Genomic DNA, 23195 nt, shown 5'->3' with positions numbered 1-23195 from the left:
AGTATCAGATTATTAGTGAAGTCCAACTGTAATGGACATGGAATCTGAAGATAATAATATAGATAGTTTAACAAAAATGTATATAGCCTACTTACAAATAAAATGCCCTTCAGTATCCTTTCAGCTCAAACCCTGTACTTCAATTTACATGCAAGAAGAAACCTCAGCAACTGCACATGCAGGCGCAAATAACACACACACACACACACACACACAGCCACACACACACACACACACACACACACGCGCGCGCGCGCACGCACACACACACACACGCACGCACAAAAACATACACACACTGTAAAAAAAGTGACTGAGAAACTTTATCTGAATATCTAAAATGACGTTTGTTGCCCCATAGTCAGATGCTTAATTTGATTGATTCAGACATATTAAATCAAATATTTTGACTTAAATAATAGCCTACCTAAATTAAAAATCAAAATCAATAAATTGCACATGCAGCTGACAAAAACAAATTCAATGTAATTTGCACGTAAATATGCCTTTATTTTTGAATTTTGAATTTAATTAAATTTTTCATTTTATATTACATTTCGATATGAATATCAGTATCATTATACAATTAGTTCTACATTTGTTATTATAATTTTGTATTAGATTTTATAGAAAACATGTAGAAAATATTATTTACCTATTATAAAACATTTTTTAAACATGATTATATATTTGCTCAAGTGTTTTATATAATATAACACCAATAAAGAAACAAAGAGAGTGTTTTTTAATTTATATTATATTATGAATTATCTGAAAGAAATGAATTAAGAGCGTCCACTATTCTAGACCAAAATGAATAGATCTAAGGAAAAGGGTCTAAGGAGGTAATGTTTATTAAAGCTTCGGCGATAAAAAAAGCTTTATTACCATGCCAATAAAAATCTTGAGAGCGCTGGAGGGAGGAAGGGAGGGAGGGGAGTTAGTTTGGATGTGAGCCCAGGCCGGCCTCCTCCTCCTCGGCTTGTCTGGATGGGGCGGAGCAGCACACATGCGCTGAGCTGGCAGAGTCACAGTCAGTCAGGGCTGATCCCTCCGCCCGCTGCGCCCGAGGAGAGGAGAGGAGACACGGACAGGCTCGCGTCCGGGGTGCTGGAGACCCACCTCACCGCTCACAGTCTCCAAAGACAACGCGAAGGCCCCAGGACTGGAAACGACCTGAGGAAACCGCAAACCCGACACGGCGACACACCATCCGGACACGAAGCTGAAAAGGGGGACGTCTCCTCTCCATCGTCTTTGCGCACGACCACCCATTAAAAACCCCTCTGGACCAGCGCCGCCAGAAAGCGATGCACCTTGATGTCAAGACAACGATCACCACGATCCATTTTTTGTTTGTTTGTGTGTGTTTTTTTCTTTCTTACAGTGCATAATTCTTAAGCTGTCATTCCAGGGTCGATTAAAAAAAACAAAAAAACAAAAACAGTACGGACACTGTTCTTGGTGTTGACACGCATGCATTCAACGGGTTTCTGCTTCATGAGAATATTCTCATGGCCTGAAACTGACATAAACTATCGATCCAGCGCATTCACTCTGGATTGACGGCTTCTTATTCCTCGCAAGTCTTTAGTTTTCTGCTTTTTCCGAACACTGTCATGTGTGTCCAGACAACAGTCTGATGGTTTCAGACAGCAGTAGATTATTCAGCCACTGGTGACAGTGTCTTACAGGTCCTTCTGCAGACATCTGCTGGGCCTTCCTTAAAAAACCGAGGCATTATTTTGCAACCCAAAGGAATTGGAGCAAACATTCCCCCTGGAAAGTTTAAGGTGGAGACCAGTGCTGGGCCAACAGCATATATCCAGGAGGTTTTTACAGAAGGTAAGTCAGTCTAATGAACTCGGATGGCACGGCAACCTTACATCATTGATCTCATCTCGTGCCAATATAAGCATGCATATTTAGTTTTGTCCACTGAGCACGGTCAGTTAGGGTAGCATAAAGACCCTGACCTATTTTCCAAGAGTGTGTTATGCCACGGTCTGTTTGATTTCTCAAAAGTTGACGCCTGTAGCGCCTCCAAAGAATGAGAAACGGGGCTTCCACTAATGCACTTCAATAGCAGACAGCCTGTCTGGGAGCACGTTGTAAACTTAGCATCATGTGATGAGTTTGTTTTCTTTTGGAGTGCTTGACTGATGCAAATAAAATACTTCTTTTGTGGAAGGACTCATGCGTGAAACATAGACCGGAAAGCTAACGTATTTGCATCCGAATATGATGCATTCTGGCAAAGTTACTGTTATTGTCCATAGTGGTTTAGGCCTGGACATAAAGCAGCCATCATCCAATTAGGCAATTCCAGTGTCCCTGCGCTTAATTGTGAGCACATTGAGATGTGTTTTGGAACGGAGCCCGTCCTCATTGGCTGCTACACATGGGGCCATTGATAAAGAAGATGCCTGCCAGGACATAGTTAACCAACTTTGAGAGGGGCATCTCACACCATGGGACAAAAAGCAATAAAGGTTGTGCATGGGGCGGATTGATTAAATCTGGTTTACCTGCATGCGTTTGAGATTAATGATTGCCTTTATTTAAACCCAAGCCTGTGTAGTTTGTGCAATGGTTTGCATGACACTTGACCTCTTCGTGTTATGTTTTATAACCTGCTTTTTTGTTTAGAATTACGTAAAATCACTGTTCATATTCTTGATAAATGCATCGAGATGTCCCTAAAGTGACCCAATCTTGCCAGATGTCATTCCTGGGTGAAATCCAGTCCTTTAACCTGACAGATAGTCAATCTCATACTCTCACGTGTGTATGTGTGTGTGTGTGCACAGCTTTCTGCCGTATGCTGCAGTGCAAACATCTCGTATTATTGCCGTCGAGTCCTTCACCGTATGTTCGGCTCCAGCTGTGCGTGCTGGCGTTGACTTGTGTTTTCGCGGTGCGAACCGACAGCTCTGCGATAGGACTGTCTGTTTCACGATATGCTCTAAGAAAAAAAAAAAAAAAACACTTCTGGTTCACATATGAAGTGAAGCTCCTCAAGCTAAAGCAAGAGCTGAACGTTGCAGAAATCTGAGATCTTGGCACACCGAGGCTTTGGCGTACTTTTGTGAGGGGTCTGGCCAGTGAATATACCGCTTGTTCCTCTCGATGCTCAGGATGGTTTGCCAAAAATGACCCACCCTGAAGCGCTTCTGTGAATTACACCCATTACGCTCTCTAATGCTCAGTGACTAAAGAGGGGCCCCCGGTCTGGTCTTTACTCAAATGTGGGGCCAAATGGAAAGAATACGCCGAGGCTTAGGACACGTTCTTATGCGTGCACGCTGCAAGGCCTAAACACAACATTTGACAAAAGACCAAAAGAAGTGCTTGGCTTTAGCTAGCGTTTGAAGATGTTTGGGAGGGTTTTACCCATGAATCAATGGAACGCCAGCACCATCATCAAACGCTGAGTCTATAAAACTCCATAAAGAACAAAAAAACTCCATAGAATTTGCGCGCTATATTCAAAGTCCTATATGATAGCATTGTGTGAGAAACAGATCAATATTTAAAGGGTTAGTTCACCCATTCTGCCATTTACTCATCCTCATGTCGTTCCAAACCCCTATGCCTTTCTTTATTTCTTCTGTGGAACATAAAAGTAGATATTTCGAGAAAAAAAGTTTAAGTACATACAATGAAAGTCAATGGGGTCCAGTTGGAGTGTAGTTTGGACTCCAGATGTCTTCTTTAGAGTTCCACAAAAGTCATACAGGTTTGGAACAACTTTTTTTAAGGGTTAATTATCCCATTTTATTTAAACACCGAAAGTCAAAACTTGTCACGCCAAGTTTGGAGTCAAGGACAAGATATGCGAGAGCCAATGATCAATCATTGATGCTAAACTTGGTGCACACACTCTTCAAAACAAAACAAAAAGTTTTTTTACTGGCATTGATGGTTACATGAAGAAACTTTAACATCTAGAACCTTTCTATTGTACAAAAGTTTCTTTGTAGCAGAAAAGGTTATTACTATATATGTAGACTATATATACTAAGAAAAAATGGTTCTTTTTTAGAACTGTTCACTAAAAGGTCCATTGAGGAACCAAAAAATGATTTGCCTATGGCATCGTAAAATCCCAGTTTGGAACCTTTATATTTGAGCTTCAATCAGATTCAAGAGCTAAAACAGGGAATATTTTCACTTCAAAGTGATCCGTTTCCACACAATGCCATAGTAAGACTTGAATTATAGTGCACAAGTATTTTTTGGACTTTGTCAGTCACAGTCAACATTATGATGAAGATAACTCTGGACATTCAGCTTAACATCTTCTGAAAGAAATTCAGATTTGGAAAGACATGAGTAGATGATGACAATTTATAATTTTGAGTGAACGGTTACTTTTTATTTGTGCCATTTTCTCTTCGTAATTGTTAGTCTCCAGACCAAAAGTACATTCTTGGGTGTCTCTGTTGGTTGTTAAATATATAGTAGCACCAAGTAATTTGCTTTATTGTTTTTTTTTTTTTAAGCCACAATTGAACAACCCTTTAGGTATTTAGAGGCTACAACCCATACAGGGCATTCAGCCTTAACAACGACACCCGTGATCCTCCACGTGGGCTAGATTTACAACCTCAGGAGAGTTCTGCAATGGAATTGAGAGTATTGAGAGCATGAGATGGTTTCAGTGATAGGAATTTCAGATGGTCTTCTGCATTAGTTCAGGACAGAGACAGCTGACATCCACTTGGAATAAATGTTTAGCATTTGCTAAAAGGTGGGAGGAGGGTCTGGGTAGGTCAGTGCGGCTGGGAATTTAACAAAGACCGGAGAAAGAGTCCTGGAACGTGGAATTCCTCACTGAAACGATCAGAGATTGTGGAAACATTCCAGGTTCTAGATGAAAAACAATAAAGTAGCGGAATGCAGTGCTTTCTAAAATAATTTCCTTTGTAAACATTTATTTTGTTTAAAATAGTTTGTATAAATAACAAAAGCAACTTTTAATTATTTCAACACCTCCTAATCTAGTTGTCTAATTTGCAGCGCATTTCAGTATTTGGTTACGTCTCTGTATTTGGTTGCGTTGTGATTATTTGCAGCACGTTTCTGTATTTGGTTGCGTTGTGAGTATTTTCAGATCGTTTCATTTGGTTGCGTTTCTGTATTTGGTTGGGTTTCTTTCTTTGGTTGCGTTGTGAGTATTTGTAGTGTGTTTCTGTATTTAGTTGCGTTTATGTATTTGGTTGTGTTTCTGTATTTGGTTGCATTGTGAGTATTTGAAGCGCGCTTCTGTATTTAGTTTTGTTGAGTATTTGAAACACGTTTCTGTATTTGGTTGTGTTGTGAATATTTGCAGCGTTTCAGTATTTGATTATGTTGTGAGTATTTACAGCGTGTTTCTGTATTTAATTGTGTTTCTGTATTTGGTTGTGTTTCTGTATTTGATTGTGTTTCTGTATTTGGTTGTGTTTCTGTGTTTGGTTGAGTTGAGTATTTTCAGATTGTTTCTGTATTTGGTTGCGTTTCTGTATTTTCTTGTGTTTCTTTGTTTGGATGCATTGTGAGTATTGTCAGATCGTTTCTGTATTTTGTTGCGCTTTGTTTGGTTGCATTGTGAGTATTTGCAGTGTGTTTCTGTATTTGATTGCGTTTCTGTATTTGGTTGTGTTTCTGTATTTGGTTGTGTTGTGAGTATTTGCAGCATGTTTCAGTATTTGGTTGTGTTTCTGTATTTGGTTGTGTTGTGAGTATTTGCAGCGTGTTTCAGTATTTGGTTGCATTGTGAGTATTTGAAGCGCGCTTCTGTAATTAGTTTTGTTGAGTATTTGAAACAAGTTTCTGTATTTGGTTGTGTTGTGAGTATTTGCAGCGTTTCAGTATTTGATTGTGTTGTGAGTATTTACAGTGCGTTTCTGTATTTGATTGCGTTTCTGTATTTGGTTGCGTTTCTTTGTTTGGTTGCGTTGTGAGTATTTTCAGATTGTTTCTGTATTTGGTTGTGTTTCTGTATTTTGTTGCGCTTTGTTTGGTTGCATTGTGAGTATTTGCAGTGTGTTTCTGTATTTGATTGCGTTTCTGTATTTGGTTGTGTTTCTGTATTTGGTTGTGTTGTGAGTATTTGCAGCGTGTTTCAGTATTTGGTTGTGTTTCTGTATTTGGTTGTGTTGTGAATATTTGCAGCGTGTTTCAGTATTTGGTTGCATTGTGAGTATTTGAAGCGCGCTTCTGTAATTAGTTTTGTTGAGTATTTGAAACAAGTTTCTGTATTTGGTTGTGTTGTGAGTATTTGCAGCGTTTCAGTATTTGATTGTGTTGTGAGTATTTACAGTGCGTTTCTGTATTTGATTGCGTTTCTGTATTTGGTGGCGTTTCTTTGTTTGGTTGCGTTGTGAGTATTTTCAGATTGTTTCTGTATTTGGTTGTGTTTCTGTATTTTCTTGCGTTTCTTTGTTTGGTTGCGTTGTGAGTATTTGCAGTGTGTTTCTGTATTTGATTGCGTTTCTGTATTTGGTTGTGTTTCTGTATTTGGTTGTGTTGTGAGTATTTGCAGCGTGTTTCAGTATTTGGTTGTGTTTCTGTATTTGGTTGTGTTGTGAGTATTTGCAGCGTGTTTCAGTATTTGGTTGCATTGTGAGTATTTGAAGCACGCGTCTGTAATTAGTTTTGTTGAGTATTTGAAACAAGTTTCTGTATTTGGTTGTGTTGCGAGTATTTGCAGCGTTTCAGTATTTGATTGTGTTGTGAGTATTTACAGTCCGTTTCTGTATTTGATTGTGTTTCTGTATTTGGTTGCGTTTCTTTGTTTGGTTGCGTTGTGAGTATTTGCAGTGTGTTTCTGTATTCGGTTGCGTTTCTGTATTTGGTTGTGTTTCTGTATTCGGTTGCGTTTCTGTATTTGGTTGTGTTTCTTTGTTTGGTTGCATTGTGAGTATTTTCAGATTGTTTCTGTATTTGGTTGTGTTTCTGTATTTTCTTGCGTTTCTTTGTTTGGTTGCGTTGTGAGTATTTGCAGTGTGTTTCTGTATTCGGTTGCGTTTCTGTATTTGGTTGTGTTTCTGTATTTGGTTGTGTTTCTGTATTCGGTTGCGTTTCTGTATTTGGTTGTGTTTCTGTATTTGGTTGTGTTTCTGTATTCGGTTGCGTTTCTGTATTTGGTTGTGTTTCTGTGTTTGGTTGCGTTGTGAGTATTTGGTTGTGTTTCTGTGTTTGGTTGCGTTGTGAGTATACTTGCAGCATGTGTCGTCAAAATTATGAATTGATGAAATAAGTTTTTCTTAATTTGCTGGGGTGTTTTTTCTATTTGCATGTGTTTTCTTCAGTTGCAGTGTGTTGAGCTCTCTCGGCCACGTTCAAATTTCTATTAGAAATATTTATGTAGCAGCGTTAACCAGTTCTCTGTAAGGTAAGAAAACGTCAAATATAGTGTTATACAAATAAAATGTAAAAACAAATGAAAATATAAAATACTTTGCTTGATTTACGATGTGAAAACTTGCCATCAAAGTCTGTAAAAAGACTTATCTATAATCCTGGCATTGTATTTAACATATATTGTTGGCTCTATGACAAATTGGTTTTGTTCGTCTTTTGTAAGTCGCTCCGGATAAAAGCATGCATGAATGTAAATTTAAATGCTTATTGTAATTCTGGAAAACCCCATTTTTAAATGCTTGGAAATGCCACAAAATGCTGCTTTAAAATCATTAGTGAAAAAGAGATACAGTAAAGAGCTCCAGTCCAGTACAGAGAGACCCTGAGTCAGAGGCTCGGTGAGACCAGTGAAACCACCCTCTCTCGCTGGGCTTGGACCATGCATTTTTCTGCAGTTAAACTGCAACCACTAATCACAGCGTGGCCTCACCGTTTCCTCTTGGAACGCTTCGCTCATGTCCTCCCTGCTGCGCAGAGCCTGGTCCCGCCCCAGCCTGAGGACCCATCGTTCTCTCTCTCCCCCCCACTTCACCTTCATGGGACACGGGAGGATGGTCCACGCCACCCGTCCCTGCGTCTCTGAGCCGCCAATGGCCTGGGCTCCGGTGCAAACCACTCCAAAATAAACAGACTGCGTCCACACCGCTCACTTCTTTCCACTTTCTGTTTTCTTTAATGCCTCTCAGCCACATACTTTCTTCTCACGACCACTGCAACAAAATGAGAGGAAGTTTGACAGAAAAAAGAAATCCTTAGGTCAAAGGTTATACATTTTAAACATTTATGAAATTGACCAGATAATGAAGAAAAATTAGCCAGCAAGAGTGCTTGTTTCTTATTCAATAGAGATGCAGATGCACTATTGAATAAGCTGGTTGATGAATGTCTAGGGTGAGCAGAGCTTAAATCTAGACAAAATAGAAGCTCTTATAAGAGAGTTTTGGTCAGTATATTCCCAAACTTCCATTGGAATTCCAAACTTTGAGGACTTGACTATTCTTATTAGATGGCAAATATAGTACTAGTAAAGAATGAAAAGGTGTGTGCAAATTCAGTAGCATCAGCTACTGAATAACTCACATTGATCGGATCGACCACTCGTAAAGTTCAAGAATCGTGAGAATGGTTTAAGCCTTTGCTGCATGACTCTGAATTTGCAGAGCCACATCACCACAATTGTTTTCCAACTGTAAGCTGTTAGCAATAAGCTGCGCACTGGATCATACCGGGCCAAAGGCTTCAGCAGTTAAACTGGAGGCACAGCTGGTTATTATTATTTACTTGCAAAGCCAACAGCCTGGATCTTCCAGTACAGCCACAATAACGCAACTGGAACACAATAAGCGAATAAGACTGAGCTGCATGAAAAGAGAAAGAGGGCAGGGAGGGAGTTAAAGCATTTCAGAAAGAGTAACAAGGCTCTCTCAAGTCTGGGCCTGGGCTTGGCTCCGTGTCCGGGCAAATCCATTCCCGTCAATGTGTGCGAGAGTTCGGGACTGCCGCCTTCTTTCCATGATCTCCTGTTACCCACAGTTACTCTGGAGTTGTACATCACGAGTGGCACGTCTTGAGCCCGAAAGAACGATGAAGCTAACGTTAATGCGTTCTGCCTCATTATAAAGTGATCCGAGGATACAACTCTTTTCCAGTTCTCCTGTCCCACTGCTCTCGTATTGCTCTGTTAACTTTGGCACACGGCTGAGGCTGTTGAATGGGAATCTTTGGTACTTTCTGTAAATTCTACAGTGAATCGTAACTCTTTGTCAGATTGTACTCTACCATGAAACACGGGAGTGTTTCCTTCTATAGATTTTGGTTAAGAAGCGCACGAGTTCAAGAACAGTAAAAGCTTCAATGCAACTTTGTTTGTGCACTGCAACACAACTTATGAGATTAAGAGACACTATTGATTACTTAGGAGGAATTTAACCTGGTTTTGGAAACTTGGAGCTTGGCAATAGTCGGTGTCCGACTTACGAAAACTGACATCTTCTCCCTTTATTCAAATATTGTGCAGTTGTTGTTGGAGTCAATTGTTGAATTTGTGATAATGCAAAGAAATTATCAACACATGCAAAAGCAAGAGATGAAATATTAATAACTGATATTGTTGTATTAAATATGTTTTTTTTCCTGTGAGCTTTTTGTTTTTCTAAGCATTTTTTTTTTGCATAGTAAAATAAAACCTGGAGCTGTAGTTTGCCTTTTTTAAAATGCCTGTCAATTTAAAAGAAACCAACTAAACTGTACTTGTAGATTCAGAATGTTTAGTATTGTTTAATATAAGAACTAAAAAAAAAAGAAAATGAACGGATTTCATTTTCATTTATATCCGCCAGTATCACAACAAACAATGATAAACAGCAATATTTAGCAACATATACTAGCGTTCCAAAGTTTGGGGTTGGTAAGAATCTATAAAAAAAATAAACAAAAATGCCATGCAGAATCTTTTGTGAAATTTTTTGATGCAAACGAATCATTGAATTCAAACAGTGATTCACAGTGAATTAATAAATCCAACTCGCCGCTTTTGCTCCTAAAGAGACTTAAAGTGAGTCTGAATTGCCAAATAAAAAGTCCAGTAAAATCACTGTGATATTCTTTGTATTGTGATATTTCTCTAGAAATATCATCATGACTAAAACGTATACTTTTGAGGCATCAACAACCCTATTGTACCACAGCGGTAATACCATGTTATTCTTTGACTCTTGATTGGAGTACCATGTGAATACCATGGTATATAAATGGTACAGTACACATTCTGTTCAACAAAGGCCTTTAATTTGAGCTGCTAGCCTCTGAAATCTACATTTATCCACAGACAACTGCGCTGCATTATTTGTTCTTTTTGTTTTGTTCCCATTGTACACCAAACTCTCACTCCATCCATCACACTGAGATGATACCTCTCCAGGTACACTACTCACACTGCCTATCTATCGCTCTGTCCATTGTTTGCTCTCTCTGATGAAGACTGAAGATGAAAGACCCTTGTTTCTGGAGGAGCCTGCCGCTCAGCTAAGCTGAGTCAAAGAAACAGAGGGAGATAAAGGGTGAGAGAAAGAGGGAAGGAGGGGGAAAATCCTGTCATGTTGACCTTGTCTGGCTGCCAGGGATGGGGGGGGGGAGTATTGAGGGGAGGGCGGTCTTGCTTTGAGAAAACAGGCGCCCCATGTGAGGGGAACGAGAGAACACAGGCACACAGTGAGGCTGGCAAAGACACAGAAGGAAAGAAGAACAGAGGCAGAGAGAATAGAGAGTGTGTGTGTGCAGGTGCCTGAGAGGGAAAATAGGTAGAAGATCAGCAACGGCGTCCACTGTGTCTTCCTGCAAAAAGTATTTAAATTGCAATAAACATTAATTTAAGGTTTTCAGGGCCACATCATGGTCCTGCAAGGTCATTTTGGACCATTTGGTGGTTTTGAGATGCATGGCTCGAAGATGGTTTGGGTCATGGTATACAATACCGTTTTTTTTTTTTACTTTTTGATTTTAAGTAACCCAAATATGATGAAAAGAACGAAGGCAGACATATATTTTCATGGATAAAGGCCTAGTGCTTGAGAAAACAGACAACTTTTGTTTGCAAAATTAAATAATCGTCCTTTATATTGTTACTGTACTGAAGCAAAAGCAATATATTGTCTATTAAAATATTGTCTTGCCAAAAATATGGCATCTTAAAATGTATTATTCATTATCTTACAAATAAAGAAATAAAATTAAAATGAATATAATATATAAAATGTATTTTAAAAGTCTAAACGTATAATAATACAAATCTTAAATATTTATTAAATATGCATTGACAATTTTTTCTATCTTCTATTACATTTTGTAGATGTACAGTATAACCCCAAATAAAGACTTACAACTTAAAACATAAATACAAACCATTATTCATAAATTTAGGAAAGACAGATTAACAACTATATTTTTATATTTTCCACAATACTAGATTTGTTTTATTTTATTTCTGTTAAAAACTAAAGCTGTCAATTAAATAAAATAATTAGTCGCATGATTTCTGGTCAATGTAAAATGAAACAGTAATGTATGAAAAAAGCAAATGTGTTTTTATTCTTTCTCCTTAAAACTGCAGTGAACCAAAGACAGTCTCAAAAACACGCTTTGAAATCGCTGGTGTTTCTGACGTCACAAACTACCTTGTAACCAATCAGATCAACGTGTGATCGTCAACGAGTGGATCTCATAGCTGGAGTGAGTGAGTGGAGGCGGGGCTCATTTGCATATTCATAGAACTGCGTATACTAAATATATATAATATTCATTTAAGCTCACATTTTACCCTATAAAAACATTGCTTACTTGCATATCATGTTACCATTAACCTACATCAGAAAACCATGAATATGCAAATGTGTTGTTAAATTATTCAAATATTACCCTTAAATCTCAGAAGGTGCTATTAAGTAATTTTTTAGGTCAAAGAGGTTCGGCGGATGAAATGTTTCTGGGTTAAACAACCACCAGCATGACTTAACATCACTTTAATTTGTCATCTAATTATATTGTTTTGTTCTGAGTTCCTTCATCTTCCTGTTTTCTTTCCACCGCAGTGTGTTTTGGTTTCGAGATCTGAACACCCGCCCAGCCTCTCACTCCTAAACAGCTCCTCGTTCCCAGAAACCTTCCCGTCGCCTCCAGCCCGGCACACAGGTGTCCATCAACATGCCGGAGGAATCACCACAATACTCTATCATGTGCACCGCCGGGATCCTGACACCACTGACGTCCCTCGAGGCCGAGCTGCTAAGAGTCATATATATCAAATTACGCTTGATTTCGGCTTAACTGCTTCCTGCGCCTATGCCACACTGCAAAAAAATTATTTCTGACTTGTTTTCCAGTACAAATATGTAAATGATATCTATCTTGATATCACTCTTAAATCAAGATGAAAATGACTTGAGGTAAGTCTTGTTTTCTGAAAAATGTATCAAAATTAAGTGAGTTTGTGTTTAAAACAAGAAAGAAAATATCTGCCATTGGGGGCGAAAAAATTTACTTAATTAAATCAAGATTATTTGTCTGACCCCATTGGCAGATATTTGTACTTGTTTTAAGCATAAAGTCACTTAATTTTGATCTTTTCTTTTCTTTTTTTCAGAAAACAAGACTCAATGGCCTCGTTTCACAGACAGGGCTTAGATTAAGCTAGAATTAGGCCTTAGTTCAAATAGGACATTTAAGTGGCTTTTATAAACATGCCTTAGAAATTTTTTTTTGCAGTGAGTACATGGGCTTTTTTTTGCCTCCTATAATATTCAGATTGAGGAAATGAGTGCGAGTCTGAGACGGCACCTCCCGAAGTTTGAAGTATATCCACTGCGCCCAGTGTTGGCCCGAACTCAAAGTGCAGCCTTCCTGCTGTATGTTTTATTCCTCTTATAAAAGCAAGAGCCCCTCGAGTGGCTAAGCTCACGCTTGTCATGACATTCGCTCTCGGCATCGCTGCAGAGAACTGAAATATGGCAGAAGGTCGTTGCCCAACGTGCCGAGTTTCCATGCGCTCGTCAGCTCCCGTAAATCTGCGGCTCGGAGTCTGTTAACGCTGTGAGCTGGAAGGGAACGCCAGACCCTCGCTCTACGCCCAGACATTTGCCACCCCACCCAAAGTGTTGAGGCACGGTTTTGCTTTTCTAGACAGGACAATCTCAAACAGACCTCAAACATCTTGAGTTTCTGGACAATTTCATGTGTATTTTAAGTTAGGTAAAGGTTAGTTCACTCAAAAATGAAAATCCTGTCATCATATACTCACCCTCATGTCATTCCAAACCTGTATGGTTTTCTTTCAGTCTGTTGTGATTGGTCTACTCTGCTCTGATTGGTCAAATGGCCTAGTCTGTTGTGATTGGTCTACTCTGCTCTGATTGGTCAGATGACCCAGTCTGTTGTGATTGGTCTACTCTGCTCTGATTGGTCAGATGACCCAGTCTGTTGTGATTGGTCTACTCTGCTCTGATTGGTCAGATGGTCCAGTCTGTTGTGATTGGTCTACTCTGCTCTGATTGGTCAGATGGTCCAGTCTGTTGTGATTGGTCTACTCTGCTCTGATTGGTCAGATGGTTCAGTCTGTTGTGATTGGTTTACTCTGCTCTGATTGGTCAGATGACCCAGTCTGTTGTGATTGGTCTACTCTGCTCTGATTGGTCAGATTGCCCAGTCTGTTTTGATTGGTCTACTCTGCTCTGATTGGTCAGATGGCTAAAACAGCCAAACATTCTTCAAATTATCTTCTTTTGTTTTCTGCAAAAGAAAGCAAGCAACATGGGTTTAGAACGACATGATGGTGAGGAAATAATGACAGAATTCTAATTGTTGGTTGAACTTTTAACAGCTCTCAAGTTTTCATGCACTCACTGACCTGTTCGTCTGACTATTGCATGTCTGCACAGGCTGTGTGGTGACTTTAGAATATTGTTTGATTGCACGCAGAGGAATGCTGTGTTTTCGTAGGTAGGCTCCACGTGGAGTCTCAGCAGAGAGTGGAAAAAGTGAGAGTGTGTGTGTATGCTTCCAGGACTTAGCCAGGTGCCAATCCCCCGGCATTCCTGCGCTGACCTCGAATGCTTTTTCCCTCCGCCGCCTCCAGGGGAGGTCTGTCTCAGCAGGGCCGAGCGGGCTAGGTCGAGTCAAGGGGCGGATCTGAGGAACAATCAACAGAAATATGCACAAACAACACCATAAACTGACCATAATCGCCCTCTCCATCTACGCTGAGGTCTGTTAGAGTTCACCAGTGAGTGGAGAGATGGGGTCTGTGCAGTCAAAGGCCGTTCGCAAGCTGTTTTTAGAAGTTCAACAGTTCACTGCAGAAATGTAGAATAGAAAAATGGAGAGAATGGGTTCTGCTTCAACTGCATGGAGCCGGCAAGCATACTGACACATTTCTGTCTTGAAAAAATATGCATTTTTCCCTCAAACAGCCAGATTGTAGGGAATTCTTTTGGGAATTCTTATGATTTAGAGTTTACATGCACTTTAAAGGTTTGATTTCAGTTGGACTATTTTTTTATTTTAGTATTATTTCTTTATATGCTATAATATTTTGAATTTTATTTAATTTTTTATCATTTTTGTGTAATTTAAAGAAATGGGCTGGAATCATTCTGTGATACTTTTGCATCTTTTTTTTAACAAGCTTAATGCTAGGCACTATTCACTGCCATTATATGGTGGAGCGCAAGTGGGACATTTTTTTTTAATTCTCGTGAATTTCCATGACAGAAAGAAGGGCATATGGCATTGGAAGAACACCAGGGTGAGTAAATAGTAAAATGTAATTTTAGGGGGAACTATCCCTTTAAAGTAAAGCTAACTGCAGACTAGGATATACATTTTCTAGAGAACGTTGTAGTCAGGGATAGATCTCGTCTTGTTTACCATATTGTGCGTTCCACTTCTCTGAGATTACATTCTTGTCTATTTAGGAGATGCCTTAAAGTCCCCCTGTGGTGAAAATCAAGTTGAGTGTTAATGTTGTGTTTTTAAGACAAACCATGTCCAAATTCATAAGTCAACACCATTGCTGAGTATTTTCTCCTTAAAACTGCAGTGAACCAAAGACAGTCTCAAAAACACGGTTTGAAATCGCTGGTGTTTCTGACGTCACAAACTACCTTGTAACCAATCAGATCAACATGCTATCGTCAACGAGTGGATCTCTGAGCTGGAGTGAGTGAGTGGAGGTGGGGCTCATTTGCATATTCATAGAACCACGTATACTAAATGAGGCGAGGCTGTAGAGTTACAATGCAAGATATTTAAAGGCATGAAGAATTTTAAGGAAAGAACATTTAAATATGTAATTTTGGTGATCAAAGATGAGTTTTAAGGGATAAAATTATTGACTACAGGGGGACTTTAAGAGTAAGGCAAGCTCCTCAACCTTTGAAGAAAAGCAAACAATATGCCACCCTCATGCTTGAATGCTAAAAACCATCTACTTCTATCCTAAAAGCACAAATTAGCAAAGAAATACTAACCACAAGCAAACAATGAACTTTTAATATGAGCTGTCTCATTTCTGTCTGGCTCTCACCATTCCAGACCCCTGCTTTTCTTTTTCCTACTCTTTGGTGCTCTCTTCCCAATGCACTTTTTATTCGTTTCAGACGGCGAGAGAAATGCAGACCGCCCTGCCCTGCTAGCACTCTCCAGGCCCTGTTATTGCACGCAGGAGTCTGCGGATTGCATCACTGTTTGTGGCTGGAGGCGGCAGGAATCAAAACGGATTGAGGGAGAGGAGGGAGAGGGGAAAGGAGGAGAGAGAGAAAGAGACACCGAAATGATGCAGAGTTGGGGAAAAAAAAACAAGTCAAAGGCTGGCCAATGCCGATTTAGACAAATTGCCTGAGATTGGTCGGCTTAACAACTTTGACGTTAAGCAACCCCATTTCTCTGATAGATGTTTTTGGTTTGTTACATAAGCGGAGAGAGAAAGTAGAGACTTTTCTCACAGTCGAAACCCAAGTTCGATTCCATTCCCTTATATACAGTATATATATATATATATATATATATATATATATACACAAACTTTTATTTTAGCTGCGATTAATTGATTTGACAGAACTAGATAAATTGAAACAAAAAATAAAAATGAAATAAAAATATATTAAAACTATTTAAATGAAAAATAATAATAATGAAACGACAAATGCACATAACAAAATCTAAATAAAAATTAAAAATGAAACTTGACAATAAAAGTTATGCAGACATTATTTTTGGCCAGGCTGTCAGACAAAGAAATTATGAACACATGCAAAACAAGAGAAAACCAATGAAATATAAATAACTGGTTATGTCAATTAATGCTTTCTCCTGTGAGCTTTTTTATTTATAAAAAGAAGAGAAAAGAAAAGAAAAACCTGTAGCTGTAGTCTGCCATTCTTGCAAAAAAAAAAAAAAAAAAAAAAAAGATAGAAATTTGTCAGATAAATATCTTAACCAAGGTTTTGGTTTTATCACATATTTAAAATATTTAAAAATAGAAAATATTTTCCTCATATTTTGATGGTTTAATTTAACTTATAGGGTAATAAAAACAATCATCCCCTCCAGACATCACTTTTGGCCACTACCGTATAATAAAACATATCATGAATATAAAAAAATATATATTTTATTGTGAAAATAAAATATTTGTCCCTTTGGATATTACAGCTAACATTTTCATGAACAGAGCAACTCTAGTCTGCAAGAGACATAAAGATTGAAAGAGCTGCTCTCCGAAGACAATTTATTCAGAGATAAACAGCTATGAAATATGCATTACACTAAATGTGACCGGGAGAATTCAACGTTACTAATCATTCATTATCGAGTCAAGACACATTTATTTATGTAGTGCAATATTAATGTTGAGCAAAAGAGTGGAACATAGCGCTAGCAACGCCAAGGTCTTGGGTTCGATGCAGGGAAAACAAGAACTGATCAAATGTAAACGTGAACCTTGAACGCAATAAGTCACAGATAAAAGCATCTGCCAAATGCATAAATGTAAATGAAACTAATACAATTTCAACTGCAAATTAGCTCTAAAAAGAAAATGTGTTATTCATTATTCAGCTCAGTTTAGTTTCTCATTGACTCAGTTTAGTTCAATAACATTGTGTGTTCATTAGTTATGGAGCAAAATCAGTTCAACAATAAAGCAAATTATAAAGGAAATCAATAGCGAATGCATGGACGACACTTAAACTTATTATGTATAATACATTATTCATAATGTACGTTATAATGCATTGTATCTTTTCATAAAAAATAATTGTAACCAAAGTTAAAATGCATTATATATGCAGATTCCTTGTTGCATCTGAAATTAGTTGTTTGTCATGTGTTTTAATGCATTACTTTTGCTAAAGGTGTAACAATGATTATTATATTATTATAATGTATTATAACTGTGGTTACAATTATTCACGAGATCATACAATGCATTAAAAATACTTTTATAATGCATTATATATACACAATAAATGCTTTAAGTAAAGATGGATTGCTTTTATACCAAATTCAAGCCGTACTCTGTATGTAATGTAAAATAGAACGAAAAAACTGCAAATGATGCTTTAGTTTGTGGATGTTTATCGACATATTCAGCATTGATTCTGCTATCAGTTGCCAAAAAGTGATTCATCTGTAAATGCCTAATCACTCATCTTCCTTTTTGTTTCACTGATCCTATGCTGTTTGTTCAGTATTAACCTTGGCTTCCACTCCTGGCTCTGTGATTTCAGTTCAAATGGCACTATATCAGGTTTATGTGCTGCATTGTAAGGCAATGGTGTTGTGAGCTACAAAAATGTATTTTGCATTTGCACAGCTTGCCTCTGATGAAATCTCATATCTCTCTCTCTCTTGCCAAGGCGCATTAATTGTGTGGTCCTCTGCCACGAGCTTTATAGTCGAGGGATAAGTGCCATTTCATACGCTGGTCATAACAAATGACATAACAATGCCATGTTAATTGAAAGTGGTGATACTTAAAGAGCAATTGTGAATTAGGATGAGATCTAAACAAAGAAAATTCGAGCAGTCGGTCATTCAGAAAAAACTGAATGATTCCAGATTCATCATGCAACATTGTTTTAGAAATGATGTATTTCTTCTCTACTTTCTTTTTTCCCAATATTTTCATTAAACTTAGGTGACTTTATATAATTTTAAGGGAAATCCCCTCCTTCACTACACAACCCACTTTAAATGAGAAGAAAATAGAAATCAGAGGCAGTAAAAAGGGGAGCATTTGTAGGAAACGAATGGGAGAAATCATAACACTCAAAATGATGTATCAATCAAGCGTTTCATTTAAAAAGCCACTTGCTTTTCCATAGTTTGTTTACTCGGATTGTCATATCGGTCTTCATCAATAAGGTCAGCATGTGTTGATCAAATAGATGAAGATGTCTGTTTTATTAATAAAAAAAGAGAAGGGATTCAATAACGGTGTGTGGATCTACTCCACTTGTTTAGTGTGATTTAAAGAATTACAGTCTTTCTCAATTTATACTTGTATTTGTATGGCTATTACCTACAAATAAAATAGCTGCCCAATGAATTAAAAAATCTGTTGCAATTTATTACTAAAAAAGTCAACAGATCTGTCAGACACTAGCATTACACATTTTTTAAGTAGTCTTTTGGCCTGTTTTTCAGTTAACATATGCAAAAATGCTGGATATTAAGACTATGTGGATTGTAAAACATTTTTTGATTTCATTCAAGATACAAACACATTTTATGCAATGTTGCTTCTTAAGTTATTTTGGGTAAAGGACTTTTTTTAAACCTATTTTTCACTAGAAAATGACACAAAAATGCAAAAAATGTGCAAGATTTTAATTATTTCATGTGGGGGCCATTTTAGTACAGTGAACTCATTGTCATGTTCAAGAAACCAATTTGAAATGATTGGAGCTTTGTGACATGGTGCATTATCCTGCTGGAAGTAGCCATCAGAGGATGGGTACATGGTGGTCATAAAGGGGATGAACATGGTCAGAAACAATGCTCAGGTAGGCCGTGGCATTTAAACGATGCCCAATTGGCACTAAGGGGCCTAAAGTGTGCCAAGAAAACATCCCCCACACCATTACACCACCACCGCCAGCCTGCACAGTGGTAACAAGGCATGATGGATCCATGTTCTCATTCTGTTTACGCCAAATTCTGACTCTACCATCTGAATGTCTCAACAGAAATCGAGACTCATCAGACCAGGCAACATTTTTCCAGTCTTCAACTGTCCAATTTTGGTGAGCTCGTGCAAATTGTAGCCTCTTTTTCCTATTTGTAGTGGAGATGAGTGGTACCCGGTGGGGTCTTCTGCTGTTGTAGCCCATCCACCTCAAAGTTGTACGTGTTGTGGCTTCACAAATGCTTTGCTGCATACCTCGGTTGTAACGAGTGGTTATTTCAGTCAAAGTTGCTCTTCTATCAGCTTGAATCAGTCGGCCCATTCTCCTCTGACCTCTAGCATCAACAAGGCATTTTCACCCACTGGACTGCCACATACTGGATGTTTTTCCCTTTTCACACCATTCTTTGTAAACCCTAGAAATGGTTGTGCGTGAAAATCCCAGTAACTGAGCAGATTGTGAAATACTCAGACCGGCCCGTCTGGCACCAACAACCATGCCACGCTCAAAATTGCTTAAATCACCTTTCTTTCCCATTCTGACATTCAGTTTGAAGTTCAGGAGATTGTCTTGACCAGGACCACATCCCTAAATGCATTGAAGCAACTGCCATGTGATTGGTTGATTAGATAATTGCATTAATGAGAAATTGAACAGGTGTTCCTAATAATCCTTTAGGTGAGTGTATGCTGACAATGTTAAAGTCAGAAGTCTTCTCTTCCCTATTGGGGCGTACATATGAGTGAAACGGCTTCACGAACCAAAACAAATGTAGGGCGGGGCTTGATTTTGTCCATTGGGAATTGATTGGATGGTTGTGGTTTGCTATTGGTGGATCTTATGTGAGTGACAGGTTGCCCCGCCCTCACTCCAGTAAACATCATCAGAGAAGAGATGAGCTGCATAGAGGAATGGAGGGGAAGTTATTTTGATTCAAGATTGTGGGCAAAAAAAAACAACAATGATGTGCACTGATAAATCATTTATAATAACTACTGCAATATTCCATAAAAAAACAAAACCAAAAAAAACCCCAGAACTGTCAGTTTTGATTTCATGGTGACTTTAAAGTCAGAACTCAGCTATGAGAGTCTAATATAAAAGTTCCCTGCTGCTTGGAAGGCGCTTACGCTTATTTTGCCAAATCCAAAGATCTAAACCCCACGTCGTCCCACAATACCTCCTGTTTCCTTAAAGCTATACATGCCCTCACAAAAATGTATGGAACAACGCCCTAAAAACACGTCAGACGCTCCACAAACATATGTCCTAAATCCAAATACTGATTCAAATATGTACAAAACATTAAACCTAGCCTGTATATATCTTATATACTTGATAGCAAAATGTTTACAATGAAACTCCATGTGGAGTAATTGAGTCAAGAATTATTATGATGTTTAAAGCTGGTTTGAAACATGAGCTTAGGAGACAAAGTGTAACTGTTCCAGACGGGGGGAAATGATAGGACAGGCAGTAATACAGAACAGCATGTAGCAGAGCTGTTATATCTTGTGACAGACACAAAAACCCTGAGCGTGACCCTTCCTCCACCCCTGAGCTCAGACCCCCGAGTCAAGTCAGGTCAGCTTGTGTTTCATAATCCCACCCTCGCCTCTGTTTACTGCGGGAACGATAAATGCAGCGTGTAAAACCGCCAAAACTGCCCCTGCTCCTCACACGCCTCGAGTCCTCCAGTGACGTTTAGTCTGCTGGGGAACAAACAAACACGCATCAGGAGAGCAACATTAAATCAAAACTGACTGTATTTACCCCCTCTTGAAGATTCTGTTTTCTTTTACTGTTATTTTTCTGTGGAACGCAAAAGGAGAATTTAGAATGTTTACAAATATCTTTTTCAAAGCAATGCCAGTTCATAAAAAAACAAGAACTAAAAATGGCCATATATTCATAATCTTTTCAAAATATAACAACTTGCTCCGCCTCTAAAACTTTTCGGATGATGTCACAAATCCCTCTTACTTTTTTAACCCCTCCCCTATGAACACCTGACTTGTCTGGTATGCCACGCCCACTTTTCCACAATCAATTCCTGAAGAATAAATAAAAGCTCCACCCTACATTTTGTCTCATTTACATATCCGGTTGACTGGGAAATATGGCCAAATGTTGAAGTATGGATTACAAACAGCACGTCATGAGGATTTGAAAGTCGGCAATGAAATGAATATCGGCCCTTTTTTTTATAAACGCATGTTTTGGATCGTATTATGAACAGTTCATACGTTTCATTGTTCATTTTTGGCCTTGTAACATTTAATCAAAATGGCACAACTGAATATACCATCTGTTTTCAGTGAGTTATGATAGACACAGAAGCTGAAAGAATTGTTATGATGTTAAATCAGTTCGCTTTATAAGTCTTCATACTTTTCATTGTCTGTCGACGCCATAACAACATCACAGTGCGTTTAGGAGATCATTTGGTTGGCATAAGTGGTGTTTAATCGCTTCTTTTTTGGTCCTTTTGGGTCTTTCCCAGGTCGTGCTCCCTTCCTACACGCAGTTCTCTCTGTTTTTCCCTCCCTCCTTCCCAACCCTCTGTGAGGAATTCCTTAATGTCTGAGATTTCTGGCCGTGAGCCATCAATAGGCTGGCAAGAAGCTTCCTGCTGCAGTCCTTCACCTCGCCTGCTTCTCTCCGCTCCAAAACCTAGTGAGTTCCCTAACTAGACAGCTTTTTAAGGCATCATATGCATGCTCCCAATGGGAAGGATATAAGCAAAACTATTATGCTGTTTTATAAGATGACTCATTTTGAGCTAATTTTAGGGCAGCATTGCATGCATCTTTGGCAATCTCAGAATGCGTTGCTACAAGCTCTATATATAGACTAAATACACTTAGTTAATTCAATACTGAATGTATTTTATTTTTATCCAATAATTGTACGCAGTATTTTCATTTTTAAATGATTATCACGGTATTGTGTTACAAATAAGCTAATGGAAACTCACTATCAAATATTTTGTGTGCTTCATACTAAGAGTGGTATTTTGTGTGGCTGTGAAGCTGCTGTGTAAAGTTGTCATTACCTTTCAGTATCTCGCACAATCTCAAGGTCGCCACATTCAGTTGCTCCTCATCTATCCTGTGAACGACACCTAATGCAGGGTAAATAGTACATTCTTACCACAATCTGACTAACTTTACCCAGTATTTGAGCAGCCGCTACAAGAAAGCAACTTTAAAGGGGTGATGAACTGAGAAATCAAATTTTCCTTGAGCTTTTGACATATAAGAGATCATCATACTATAATAATATCCTGTAAGTTTCAGAACTGAAAACTACCTTGTTAGTCCAATAAAAGCTTTTATAGACATCAGGCTCAGCAAACGACTCGTTTTTCAAAGTGGGGAACTATGACGTCAAAGAGGATAGAACACCGCCTCCACAAAAGAAGATCAACGCCTACTTCAACACGGCCTGTTTAGCCCCGCCCACCGATTCGCCCAAACATGCTAAATAACATAGGACGACATGATGATTGCTAAACCGGATCGAGCTACTTCCAAGCAATAAACATGCTGTTTACTAAATATTGTGCGTGCCTGTTTGTGGAAGAAGACAGTCTGCATAAGCTTCCTTCGGATTCCAGCATGGTTAAACTTTATTAAATCAGTCAATCACAATTTCCAGACGGATCTGCCAGCAACATGTAAGTAACCATGTGTATTCTAATGCCTGATCTGCGATCAGTGATTTCTGATGTGTAATTATTCAAGTTCAGATATCTTTCTCTTAAAATCGTTCAATACTGTTTATGCATCAGTGACTAAACGATCAACTTCACATAATTTCTCGTAGTATTATGAAAATAATCTTTTTTAAACTGTTATTAAATTATATACAGAAAGCGATCAAAGAACGATCCCTTTCCATTCGCCCAAGCTGTCAATCAAACAGCACAGCGGGAGCCGCGAGAGCTTATCTGGACACTTACCAAACTCGTGATGAAATAATGACACTTAGACTACACAACGAAGCTCTTACTGTGTATTCACATCGTGTTTGCATTGTGATTTGGTGTAAGCATTTGTGAGAGTGCAAAAATTGCGTTGCAATGATAAGATCTTTATTCACGCG

General features: G+C 38.5%; 1 protein-coding gene across 1 annotated transcript in view; it reads left to right on the top strand.

Moving 5' to 3' along the window:
• Positions 1 to 943: 943 nt before the first annotated feature.
• The window catches only part of glis2b (GLIS family zinc finger 2b), a 40228-nt gene continuing 17976 nt past the window's right edge, over positions 944 to 23195 (top strand). The window contains exon 1 of the mRNA XM_079869543.1: positions 944 to 1845. The gene's annotated coding sequence lies outside the window, so the exon portion shown is untranslated. The remainder of the gene's footprint in view (positions 1846 to 23195) is intronic.

Source organism: Squalius cephalus (assembly GCF_949319135.1).
Source record: "Squalius cephalus genome assembly, chromosome: 1".
NCBI lineage: Eukaryota > Metazoa > Chordata > Actinopteri > Cypriniformes > Leuciscidae > Squalius > Squalius cephalus.
Note: the sequence above shows the minus strand (reverse complement) of the source record. Positions and strands in the feature narration are given on the sequence as shown.